The sequence below is a fragment of the Sapajus apella genome, unplaced genomic scaffold (assembly GCF_009761245.1).
Source record: "Sapajus apella isolate SASKATOON/1434 unplaced genomic scaffold, GSC_monkey_1.0 scaffold1, whole genome shotgun sequence".
NCBI classification, from domain to species: Eukaryota; Metazoa; Chordata; class Mammalia; order Primates; family Cebidae; genus Sapajus; species Sapajus apella.
The window spans coordinates 34,263,009-34,277,561 of record NW_022436941.1 but is presented as its reverse complement, the minus strand read 5'-3'; the positions used below and the strand labels follow the sequence as shown (position 1 = coordinate 34,277,561).

Sequence of the window (14,553 nt, the reverse complement as noted above, 5' to 3'; positions counted from 1 at the left end):
GTTATACTGCAGTATAAAACAAATACACTATGGTTTAGTCATCACATTGGATGTCATCTCATCCCATCACAAGTACTGCCTGGCTATTGGAATGGACAAAGAACAGTCATCAAGAATGAAGAAAAGACTCAATTACTCATACTAAATCAGGAACTCTAAGACATACCAGTAGGGAGGAACACAGTATTAGAGGCTTTGTTAATCTGAAACCTCCACCTAACATAAGTCTCCTTTGAGGGACTCTACCAATGACAAATAACACTTTTATTCAGGGGTCATTGATTACTTTGCTAGGTCTGGGTCATAACAGACCTGCAATTCCTTAAGAAAACACTACCTCTGAATTGTGTACCCCTCAGACAACTGAGGATAACTCCTAAATTAGGCCACGGTTTGTTACTTAGGGGATTTTCTCTGGGTGGAGGTAAAGGAATGGCTTGTTATCTCTGTATACCTTGCAGGTCATTGTCTCTACAATGAGAGTTATGCAACCAGAGATGTTGCTATAAAATATGTCCATAATTCTAGGTGAAGGCATCAATGATATCATTTGAACTCTGAGAGGCATTCATCTCAGACTCAGCTCCCTAACTAAGGCACACTAACTTGTTAAGTTGAAAATGAAGTAAAATCTTAAACCTTTCCATGTTAACATATTTTCAAGTACTTGGCCACAACATTTATGAAAACATGTTCAAGGAATAATTTTTATATCTAATTTTAAAAATCAGTTAACTTTGCTAAAGCAGTAGAGAAAGTAGCATTGTTTGCCTTTGTATTACATTATAATTAAAATCACATCTTCCAGCTATGTACTTATTTACTCTCATTTAAGATTCTTTTTTCCCAAGTGATACAATTTATTCAACTGTGTAATTTCAACAACTAACAATTAACTGTCCATTAATTTCTCTAATTTTTCATTGAAAAATAAATTCAAAACATCTGATCAACAGATAAAAAGAAATAAAAATAGGTTATAGTGTATCAATCAAAGGGTAAAATCTCTCTTTTGATCCTATCATTTAGGAGGTGATTAAGATTAATAATTTGTGCCTGGTGCAGTGGCTCACCCCTGTAATCCCAGCACTTTGGGAGGCGAAGGCCGGTGGATCACTTGAGGCCAGGAGTTCAAGACCAGCCTGGCAAATGTAGTGAAATCCTGTCTCTACTAAAAATACAAAAACTAGCGGGGTGTAATGTAGGTGCCCGTAGTTCCAGCTACTCAGGAGGCTGAGGCAGAGAATCCCTTAAACCTGGGAGGGGGAGGTTGCAGGGGGCCAAAATCATGCGACTACACTCCCACCTGGGCAACAGAATGAGATTCTGTCTCAAAAAAAATAAATAAAATAAATAAGAGAGATTAATAATATGTCAGGTAGGTACAGATGTATACCTATAACTTTTATGAAATCGTAAAATCCATACCATTTTGCAACTTACATTTTCCCTACAATATAATCTCTCAGTACATTCACATATATATCATTCATTTAATCAGCTCCTTAATGTTTTGCTGTATAGTTGTATTGTAATATATTTAATCATTATCTTCTGTTGAATAATTAGGTAGTCTTCAAGTATTTGTATTTTACTATTGTACGTAATAATAAAATTAAAATAGGAAAAGTAAGATTAACAGATTTTAATTTATTTAACTCTACGAATCCTTTTGTGTTCACATATGTTGCATCTAAAAAATTAACATTTTGAAAAATCAATATAACGAATATTTAATTAAATATAGTAATTTATCATATATTATATAATTAATTATAATATAATAATTCTAATTAGGCATACTAATATGTCTCTCATGAAGAAATCACTGAGTCATGCAAATACACCCAAACTTACAGAAATGCACCAAAACTTGAACTCAAGTAGTGAAGTTTATCTTTAGAATTAGAACAATAAGTTAATTTTAATTAAGTGAACAAAATAAACAGATATACCATAATCATGGATGAGATGACATAATCTATTCTTCCCCAAATTCATCTATAAATGTAATGGAATCCCAATCAAGCAAAACTTTCTGCCAAATCAAAGTAAAATTTACTAATTAACAAAGTCTCATTTTATAAAGTATATCAAATAGGCTAAGAAAGCAATATGGGAGAACACACCAAGTTATTGCTGTCCCCATAATCTTATTATGAAATAATACTATTATAATAAAACAATCTTATAAAATCATTTTGTATCTTTTTATAGAAAAGAAATCTATGATTCACAATAGCAGTTGACGTAGTTCTGCTCTACTTTGTCTCCTAAATGTACAAGATAAAGAAACCAATTTGCACTGAAAATCTACACTGGACCATGCCCTTTGTTGGAAGCTATATAAATGTTAATATAGAACCATCAATTAGATCAAATGAATCTCCTGAGCTAACTACATCCAAGGTTCTAGTTACTCTTTGTTCCAAGTCTGCAAAGAGTCAAGAAGAATAAGGAATTACACTTCTTTAAAATAACTTCTGTTTTTTTCTGAAACCATCTTGTATCAATTCCTTTTCTTATGCCAAATGTTGATTTAATGTCTGAGTCACTATTCATATTTGGAAATACCAATTCAATGCTTAAAATGCTGGTTATTTTACAGAACTAGTTACTATCATTTTTATAAAATATTCATTTAATTTATTCTTTAATTCTTTTAAATTTTGAAATATTTTAAACCCGCAGTGAAGTTTCAAGAATAGTACAATGAATACTTACATACTTTTCACCAATTATTAACATCATACCTCTCATACATATATAATTTTGATTTATTTATTCTCTGAAATTTTTCAGAGTAAGATAAAAATGTCATGTCAGTTTACCCTAAACATAGCAGCGTGTTCCTTTTTTTTTTTTTCAATCTTCTAGTATCTGTGGTTATTCTTTCAGCCAGGTTTTCACATTTCATGTCACCTTACTTAGCTATGTCCCAGTTCAAGAGACAAATTAAATAATTTGGTATACTTCCAAGTAAGGTAGTGTTTGTTTAATGAGTCAAAAATATAAACATAGGCAGTTTTTATGGTCTGATGAGATTTACTTTAGACCAAATAATATCCAGTAATCTAAAATTTTCCCAAATGATTCCATAGGTACACCAATGCATAGGTCGTTAAGTATAACCTAGGTAAATGCTGAAATTGAGTGTTAGAGAAATCTTATACTGACATAAGGATTAGATGACTTGCATGAAATAGTAGATGAAAATAATTTTGAAATACTATATTTTATATGTGTGTTTTAAACTAACAGCTAATAAGGAAATTCATTGACATATGTGGTTATATCTCTTCTAGATGATAAACAAAAACAGAAATGAAAGCCATTTCCTTTGAAAGCAACTTGTATAGATTTTCATTTCACATCTAGCATTTATAAACCTTGGTATCTAATTGCCTTCTGTCACATTTCATTAGCTATGTCAGTTCATCTCAACACCATACATCACATGTCACAAGGATGTAATGCATCAGTAAGAAAAGAAAAGAGGATCCTATTTATATTGGCATCATATATCCACTTTGAATTGAAATACTTTCAGGTCAAGATCCAAGAAAAACATGCAGAGGAAAATGGAGCAGGTCTTCATCAATATTTTCTTTTGAAATTATTCAAAAATGTGCTAGTACTTACAATGAGTGGGTTTTAGTCACATTAAAACACAAATATTTCTGGCACCTCCTCTACAGCAATCCTCATACTCATATGCAAATACATTTAACGTTGTATTAGACTTATTTCCTCCCTGTTGACCAAACTTTTTTTCTTAATTAAGTTACAGACTACCTAGGTAAATAGAAATAGGAGAAATGAAAATAAAATAAATGTCAATTTTATTTATCCATCAGTATCTTAAAGATTCAGATCAGCTCATTTTATACCAAATGAAGCATATTTGAGATAAAAGGTTATTTTTTAAAGAATAAAATAAAGATTAGTGATAGTTTGAATATAAAAATGCCATGAAATTATGCAACTTTAGAGCAATTGAAATGTTGTTGGCACATTCAAGTACTGTGTAATAGTTATGTTTGGTCAAAAACAGTTAAAAATTAAGTTATCTAGGTGATGTGCTCCCAAATTATACTTTGTATAAAACTTATTTATTTATTTGATATAATATATGTTTTAGATAAGTTTCGTTTCTTTTGTTTGTTTTTGATTTTCTATTCAGGGAGGATCATAGCTTCTTTCAGGAGACAAGGAAACTGTGTCACAGTGTAACAAGAAGTGTAGGGAACAAAAATGGATTATTTTATCAATACTCTACATAAACCCATAACCTATACTTCCTTCCATATTATCTTTGGGAAGAGAAGATAAAAAAATTTCTTCAATTAAATTGATGATTCAAATAAAAACTTTTGATATTTTAATAAACAACTCATAAGATACTAGAAAATCCTTTTTTGGATCTATTATGAGAAATGGCTAGGGACAGTGTTGAAAATATATTTGAATATCTAGCATAAATTCCAAAATATGCTGACTGTCCTACCAAAATATCACTTGCAATGGAAGTTATGCCCTTTTTGTTTAAGAGAACACAAGACAATACCAGAATGACTGTGCGTAGACAATGGAATCAATAGAAATGCATTATGAAAATTCAAATATTCAGAGACCAGCCTGGCCAATATGGTGAAGCCCCATCTCTACTAAAAATACAAAAATTAGCCTGGCGTAGTGTCATGCACCTGTAGTCCCAGTTCCTCAGGAGGCTGAGGCAGGACAATCGGTGTAACTCAGGAGGCCTAGGTTGCAGTGAGCCAAGATTGTGCCACTGCACTCCAGACTGTGACAGAGTGAGACTCTGTCTTGAAAAAAGAAAGAAAGAGAACTAAAATATTTAACTTTTTGGATTACCTTTAGAAAATGAAAGTCAAATAGAACATTTAAATACAGAACATTTGAAATATAAGGGATGATATTCTTTGCAAATTAAATGGGTATTTCTTAACTATCAAGCTGAATTTGCTATTTTTTCATAGGAAAAAAGAAAGTTTTGTTTTATTTTTAATTAGAGGAAATAAGTACAATAATCTATTTGGGAAATTTTGTAATAGTTGAGTAGCAGAATTTGAGATTTGTTTTGCAATTTGTTACAAAAAACTTAGTTTTGATTTTTCTGGGTACATAGTAGGTATGAGGTTGGTGCAAAACTAATTACTTTTAATGGCAAAACCCACAATTACTTTAGCACCAAACTAAAATATATATTTATGAGATACCTGAGATATTTGAGACAAGCATGTAATACATAATAATCGCATCACTAAAAATGGGGTATCCATCTCCTCAAGCATTTATCCTTTGGGTTACAATTGAATTATACTCTTTTATTGTTTGTAAATTTACAATTAAATTATTTTGAGCATATTCATCCTGTTATGCTATCAGATCCTAGCATTATTCATTCTTTCTGTCTTTTGTGTTTTGCAATTATCTTTTAAATGTCCTGCTTTTATTCATTTAAAATTTTAATAAGCCTTTGAATTTTTGCTATTTAATGAGAAAATAGTTATTCTTTTTCAAAATGATACTAGTAAATGATTTCCCTATTGTTTATAATCATACTTTAGTATCATTTACATAATGCCAACTTTAACTGGCATCATCTTTAAGGTTATGAAATTTAGAGTTTTATTTTAGTATTGAATTTAAGTTATTTGAGATCATGACAAAGGATAACTTTAAGAGAACTGTAGATGAAGTTAGGAAAGCTGCCTTTTAAAAATCCATACAATGTATAACCCTGACACAATATGTCCTTGTTTATATATCTTAATATTTGGTACAAATACACAAAAATCTACAGAAGCAATTCTGGAAAATGGGTATAAAACATATGATATAATTTACCGATTAAAATATATCATAAGATTTTGAGATGGTGACAGAAACGTTTAATTATCTGTTTGTATTGGAATTAAAGTTCCTTAGTATATGTAGCTCTAAAATATAAATATTTTCTTTTAAATTTGAAAAATAATTGACATGGATATTGAAAGACAGGAAAAATGAAACATGTTTCAAAAATAGGAATATAGGTGTCAATCTGTACAATATAGAATGTCTATGCAGTTAAAAAATGTAAACAGAGATAGAACATATGAGAGAGACAATAGAGAATAAGATAGAAAGAACAAATCAATGAGAAAACAAAACTATTGTAAAACATCTGAAGGAATAGAGAAAGATAAGTTCATATAATGGAAATATTTATAGAATATTCTTATTTTTATAAGTATCTTCTCTAATGTATACATGGAACTATATTGATAAGACACCAAAATAAGCAATAAGATAACCAATATATTCTTTCATAATCATTTGGTTGATGTAAAATAAATCTAGTTATCAGCAGAGATCAAAATGGAATAAACGAACTATATGCACTTAGTAACTTTAAGTAGGGGAATTCAGCAAACATAACCATTGAAAGATTTCACAAAAAATCACAAAGAGAAGCATTTAAGAGGTTAAAGGTTAGTATAGAACATGGCAAAATAACCACTGGGTCACATCTGTAGATTTGAACAAGGGTTGGTATACAATCTAATCTAAAAGCCTTCAAGAAGATAGACTTTGCACCCTCAACTTAGAGGAAGTCACATTACCTGGATTGTTAAAATTCTCATGTACCATGAGCACACCCTAATAATATCCACATTGAAACCTAGGGAAAGTGGCTTTTCAGAAATCCTATCATTTACAAAATTTGACTACATTAAGCCCTCTACACAAGCTATTGCACAAAAGGAAGATCATCTGCCCTTGTGAATTGTTTCACAAAGGTTTAAATTTAGTATATGTGACCAATAAAAGATATCACATTCATCCCAAACTTAAAATTTGAAGCAGAGAAAAATACCTAATTATATTGCCATGCATTGTGTCAATCATTTAGTTTCTTCACTTCTTAATTCTCGTTTATAAGCAGATATTCAGTTAAAATCTTTCAGGAATGTAGAATTATTTTTGAGAAATTTATAAAGCTAATGTCAAAATAAAATATGTCTTTGTCTATTGATATAAATATATCCCCTGGTTTTTAAAGGAATTTGAATCAGGAGATAAAATTATTTTTCCAGAAGGGACAAACCTACTATAATTTAGCTAATTTGTTTTCCCTTTGATTATTCTAGCCTTATTTTTCTCTTACTGACTGGCTGCATCACATTTTTTTTCTGTGGATATAGGTTAATAACTATAATATAATGTTTGTACAATCTCATTATGAATAACCTGCATCAACTTAGAGGAAGTCACATTACCTGGATTGTTAAATTAATTACTCTGAAAGAGTAATTAATTGATCAGCAAAAACCCACAATATAATATTTATAAACCGATGTGTCAAATTTGCTATTTATTAATATAAGAAACCCTCTAAAACCACCAAGACAGTTGAAACTGTTCTAACAAATTATTAACAAATAGTCTGAAATGCCAAAAACACTTTTACTGAAGTGCAGGTTTTCTGTTTACATTGTCCTGAGTCCACATATTCTCTCGGGATACTATTACCTTGCACACATTGCTTTCTTCTAGCTCTCCTTTTCATATTTTGGTAAATCTTTAACATTATTTAAGAAATCTGTGAAATTGTCTAAAATATCCTTACTTGCAGCCTCACTGTCTTCTAATTTCCTGCAGTTTTTCTTTCATTATATTGTGCAATCACTTCACTTTATGTATTCACCTCTATTTTTATTGCATTCTCTTTTAATTTTTTCCTAATTTGTCAACAATTATCACTCTTTAAAAGGTTTGTACCAGTTTCTAAAATCTCCTGTATATAGGGTAGAGTGTAATAAATTACATAAAAATATCTGATAAATGAATTAATCAATAGACACACTATTTAAAAAGCCAAACAGTAAAAAGTGGTCCAAAATTTAAAATGTGTCTTTTGGTTTTAAGGATGACACCACAGGCAAGAATTTTCACTGATATTGGTATAGCTGAGAAGACTTAGGCCTATCTCTCTATCTCTATTTCTTGCTCATTCTGTCTCTCCTTTTCTACCCCCCACTCAGAAACATGTTCTGAATTTTCTGAACATGACCATTTGCTTTTAGTCTGATACCATTAGGTTTTGAGAATGCTATATCACACCTTGTTCTTAAATGGTACCTTTCCTTCTAGAGTTATTTTCTAATGGTTTACAGTTACATGGTTATATGACATATTTATCCTATTTATTTGTCAACCACAGTTTACTTTATAAAAATATGTCATTTCTTTCCTCCTTCTGCCATTCATAAGTTCCTTGGATAATGCATACATTTCTGCAATATTTGTCACTTGATTGTGTTAATTTTGAAGGATAACCACAAATAATAGTATTAGGGTTCGCCAGAGAAATGGAACCAATAGAAGAGAGAGAAGGAGAGAGAGAGAGAAAAAGAGGTTTGGGAGGCTGAGATGTCCCATGATCTGCCATCCCTTAGGCTGGAGGCTCAGGACAACCAGTGTTATAGTTCTAATGCAAACCTAAAAGCCATGATCCGGGTGGCCAATGGTGTTAATCCACATCATGGTCTGAATGCCAGAGAACCAGGAGTGCTGATGTCTAAGGGCAGGAGAAGATGAATATCCCAGCTCAAGCACAGACAGAGCCAATTTGCCACCATTTTGTTCTATTTAGTCCTTCAATGGATTGAATGATGCTTATCCTCATCAGTGAGGGCTATCATTTTTATGCAGTCTACCAATTTAGATGCTAATCTCTTCTAGAAACACCCTCACAAACACACTCAAATAATGTTTCACCAGCTATTTTGGCATTCTTTAGCCCAATCAACTTAACACATAAATTTAACCGTTGCGAGTAGTAACAAAACTTTAATGAAGTGAATGGTAAGTCTGTATTAGATTCTGATGTTGAGAATGTACAAATATTTAATTCCATAAAGTTTCTGTTTGGTTAGGAAATTGACACCACTATGGTATCTCATGCAAGCTGCCTGACTCTGAGCATAACTACTGAAAACAATGAAAGCCTACCAAAAGAGAAGCATTGGCATAGAATATTGGTTTTCTGAAAGGACACCCCAAGATGCATGTGGTTTCTCTCATCTTTGAACCCCCACAACATTCTGTTTCTTTCTTATAATGCATAGCTTTCTTCATTTTATTATAGTTACTTGCAATTTGTGTTACTTCATTTAGTAAACTACAAGGTTCTTAAAGGAAGAATAAATAGTGTATTTGTTAATCTTACATTTTTGAGTTGCGTCCATAGCATTAGGGAGAGTGTAGTTCATTTTATTTTGAGAGGGAAGAGCTCTGTGAGGGTTTATACAATCATATCTGATTCGAAGAAACAGCAATGGCAGAATTGAGTTTGCTTAGCATCGAAGTTGCTTAAAATCAAGTGTATAAAAATGCAGTTTTAGGTTGTAGATGATTGAGTTTTAAACAGCAAGCATATGAAAATTGGGGACAATAGCTAGCCTAACATTTCTCAACTATGGTTTTAAAATCACCTCAGCAAATTTTTCTAGGGAAGGTAAAATGTGTGAATTTGCATTTTCAACAAGCTCCCCTAGGCAATATTCATGCACACTAAATGTTGAGAATCAGAAGTCTGGCCTCTGGAGAAAATGGGCTCTTAAGAGTAATACTTGTGCTCCGAGATCAGCCACATAGATCAAAAAAGTAGTCTGCTTTCTCAGTGCTGACCTGAAACATGATCATATACAACTACCACCAGCCTACAGAGTCCAGTGAGTTTACTCAAGGTTGCTCACATTGATGCCCTTGGCTATTCCTGGACACTATGTATATTGGACTTAGGACAATAAGACTAATTTTACACTTTTCTTTGAAAGCAGAGGAGTGTTCTTAAATATTTTGCACCTCAGCTCAGAGACCATGTAGGAGTTAGCCTACAGATAGGTCTTCCTGAAGTCCAAATGAAAGAAGGTGCGGAAGGCAAGGCCTTATCACAAGGAAATTGGTGACCAAATTCTTTGACTCTCATTTGAAGTTATAAAATAATGTAAATTTATTAGTTGATTTCACCACTTATCATGTCGATCTAAGCTTGATCCAAAGTTCAAGCATAAAACTGGACCAAATTTTCTCTCACTACATTTCTTTATCAAAAAAATGAAAAAACATGTACAGAGAACAACGAATTTATGGAGTAATTTTATAGTTCTCATTGTATTGCTTGCCCCTCCACATAACACTATAAATTACCAAAGGAAATGAAATGAGCTTTTATTTAGCCAAATGTAGTAAAGGGGGAATTCTATAATAGTGACAAATACAGTTACTGACAAAATATAAATAACGTAATCCTCTATATTTTTATAGTCTCATTTACAAAGCAAGAAGGTAATACATGAAATAGGAGTATTTCTTACATGGAATAGGAATAGTTCTATTATAAGTAAAAGAAACTTCTACTTATTCAGACTATTTAAAATAAAGGGAATTTCCATGTCATTTCACCATGCAATGTATTCATGTTCTAGTTGCAAGATAGGCTTGATTATGGGTTCTAGAAATGTAACCAGTACACAATTTACTCTCAGTTCTTTTTTCTTACCCTTGTCCCCATCCCCTGTTGAGCTCTCTTTTTGTATTCCAAACATGGCTGCTAGCAGATCTACTAAGTGCTTCCATGTTCATATTCAGCAAGATGGAGTCGGCTTCCCCCACATCAAATAAAAGCCATGTAATCAAGATCCTTGGGCTTTGATTCTCCTGACTTCTTCATATGTACTTTCCAGGAAAAATTATCTTGGCCAGGAAGATACGTTGTGTCAATAGGCTTTAGCCAATCTTGGTATACCTCCTAGAAACAGAGATGCAATAACCCATCCCACACACACATTATAGGTGGGAAATTGTAAGTATTGCTAAGAAAAGGTAGAGAAGGCATAAATGATTCATAGCCAACTAACAAATGTTGACTATACTAATACCTGCAAATGTCTTTTTAAATCATTACTTTTTAAGTTTTTGAGTCCAAACTTCCATTCTTTCCCCCATACTGAGCCATGGAAAATGGTCTCTTATTTACATTAATTTCTTTCATGGTTAGCAATTATGTTTTCATTATTTAATGAATCATATTAGCAGTAGCACTCATCCATAGTTCATAGTTATCTTATATTTTATTTAAAATTAATTTCAATGGCAGAAAACCAATGACAATCTTAAGAAAATGTTTTTATTTATTTAAGTATTTTACTTAACTTGTAGTCTGAATACTGGCAGCAAAGAGGCTGGTCAGTTTTTCATGGAATCAGAGCTGGATATCTGTGATTCCCTGTTCTTTTCTCTGTCAATTGTCAGTAGGCACTATAGCTCCAGCCACCTTTCCAGCATTCAGACCAGGAAGAGGAGAAAGGTAGAATGGACTGTGGCATCAGAGTGTCTTACATCTCATTAACCATCCTACCTTGAAAGAAAGCCAGAAAAAATTAAGACTTGCTTTTCTGGTAGAGGAAAAAACAGGCAAAGGAGAAAGAACAAAGAATAGGTGATAAGTAAGCCACCCATCATACCTGCCACAGATAATATTCTCTACTTTTTTATGTACATATCTGTCAACAAAAGAAGAGATAAGAAGAGGGGACAACATTGAAAGCCCACACTTTATTAAGCATACGCCTAAGATGAACAATCTAGTGAGGAAACAGATCTACGCAAGAGCACTTAAGTTTCTTAGCCGATGCTAGTCAAGGATTTATTTCAAAATAAAATAAAGCTCAGTGGTAGTGCTTAGTACTTAACAATAGTGTTAATGCCTTCAAAAATCAAATATTTATTACTCTGACTCCATCAAATCTCCTAGAACTGATCAACAAATTCAGTAAAGTTCCAGGATACCAAATCAACATGCAAAAATCAGTAGTGTTTCTATACACTAGCCAAACAACATGAAAAGAAATCAAGAAAGCGATCCCATTTATAATAGCTACAAAAATCCTAGCAATAAATTTAAACAAAGAAGTAAAATATCTTTACAAGGAAAACTATAAAAAAGTTATGAAAGAAACTGAAGAGGACACAAAAATGAAGATAGCCCACTGACTATAAGTTGGAAGAAACAATATTATTAAATACCTATACTACCCAAAGCAAACGACAGAGTCAATAAAATTCCCATGAAAATACCAATGACATTCTTAACAGAAATAGAAAAAAAAAATTAATTTTGTTTGGAATCAAACAACAACAAAAAACCACTATATATATATATATATATATATATATATATATATATGTATTTCCCAATTATAAGTATAAATGGCCACATGATATGGGAAAACTTGGTTACCTGTCAAGAGTATAGTGGTTATCTTATAGCCTGCTGAGTTCTTTGAAATTTATGTGAATAACAAAGACTGAACAGTTCAAGTACAATAAAAACATAAAAATTGGCTTAAACATCTTTCTTGCATGCAAAAGAGTCTGAACAAGAGGCTCTGCCTCCTCTTTGAGATTCACTCCTATCTGAAAGGAGTGAATAGGAGTAAGGATAGGGCAAGCCTGATGAAAGGATGTGTTTAGTAGATGGTCACATTTACTAGAATTTCATGTAAATTTGTGTGAATGTGTGCCTTTACTATAAAAGTATATCTGAAGATACATCCTACTATATTATTTAATGTCCTTTATACAAAGAGAAAGCCTGCCTCCAAGTTTAAAGTTAGGAGAAAATTCTCTTCTCTCTTCCTAAATAACCAATATGCTTTTAAATTAGAAAACCAGGTCTAGGCCAGGCATGGTGGCTCATGCCTGTAATCCCAGCACTTTAGGAAGCCAAGGCAAGTGGATCACCTGAAGTCAGGAGTTCAAAACCAGCGTGGCCAACATGGCAAAACCCTGTCTCTACTAAAAATACAAAAATTAGTCCGGCGTGTTGGCAGGCGCTTATAATCTCAGCTTCTCAGGAGGCTGAAGCAGGAGAATTGCTTGAACCTGGGAGGCAGAGGTTGCAGTGAGCCAAGATCACACCATTGCATCCAGCCTGGGCAGCAGAGCAATACTCCATCTCAAAACAAAAAAAACAAACCAAGCAGAAAAGAAAACCAGGTCTATAAGTCTTCCTATAGGCAGTATATATATATATATATATATATATACATATATATATATATATATATATAGGTATAGATAGATAGATAGATAGAGATAGATATAGGACCAAAAAAAAAAAAAAAAAAAAACCACCACCACAACAAACAAAAATACAAACAGAAAAATAAATCTGTTCTAATCTCATGCTCATCTTCAAGTCAGAGAATCACTGCAACTAAATGCTGCCTGACTCACTTAGATCTTCATAATTCTGTAATGCAGGACATTAAAGCTGGACCCAAATGCTATCCTTAAAGTGACAATCACTTCCCCGAATGAAATGCCAAATTTGATACTTAATATGTAACTGACAACCCACTGTGCCGACTGTGAGTGGCAGGTTCATTGTGGGCACCCTCTGGGATACCAAAAAGACCTCCTAACTAGTTCTTTCACTTTGGTCTACTCAATTTTAAAAAACATTTCAGTTGAAGTCTGAGAATTTGAAAGAAATAAGAAAACAAAAGTATCAAAAACCAAATAGATCAGACAAATCCAGAGTTCCTCTCCTCTCTATCTACATTTCTGAATTTCTAACCTGTAATTGAAAAAGGGGATGCTGCTTTGTTGTTTTGTTGATATTTAGAGCACTTGTTGAACTTTAGACATATAAATCCTTCAGCCTCTAGAATCAATATCTAGTTCATGAGTCAGCTTTGACCTAGGCAGCTTTGATACACCAGCTAATTGATAATGTCCTCAATACATTTAATGTGATTGAGTAATAATTAATTTCAATACAATGTCTGTCTTGATCACTTATTAAGACCATAGCACTGACTTGCCCTCTGGGTTTCTGTGAGATTTAATCAGAGACATGTATTGACCTCATGGCCATTGAACCAGAGCTTTGACCTAGCCTAAGTTTACTAATCTCTTCCTGTGGCAGGGGCACTAATACCTCCCTTAGGTTCAAAGATTTGCTACAAGGACTCACAGGACTCACAATCATTATACAGTTATACTTCCAGCTATCAATTATTATGATACAAAGCAATGTCAGCATTGGATACAATGTATCCAATGTATTATGTTAAGATACAAAACAATGTCAGCCAAGGAAAAAGGTGCCTGTATTGTTCTGCGAATCATAGCTAATCCTCAGTAAGCATCTGGAACAGGTGTTGGTTATTAGTCATGGTACACTTCCATTTCAGGCAGCATCTTACAATTATTTCATTACAGTACTCTTCCACCAACTACCCAGATGGTCTGCAAGAAGAGGTCTGTTTACCATCTCTGATGTGGAAAACACCTAGCATAAATTTCATCTATTTGATAAAAGCATGGAATGTAGAAGGTGCACTCTTCTGAGCCTTGGTTCATTAGGCTTATATGTGACTCCCTCTGTTTTCTGAGTCCTGTTGATTCTTCCTCTATCTTTTGCCATAAACCTACACCTGAGTCCTCACCATGTCTTGCAGTTTAATCCACTGA

The 14,553-nt window shown here is 32.8% G+C and overlaps 1 pseudogene; it reads right to left on the bottom strand.

Annotated features, from left to right (window-relative positions):
• LOC116555620 overlaps positions 1–10,619 on the bottom strand; it is a 40,933-nt pseudogene extending 30,314 nt beyond the window's left edge.
• Between the last annotated feature and the right edge of the window lie 3,934 nt (positions 10,620–14,553).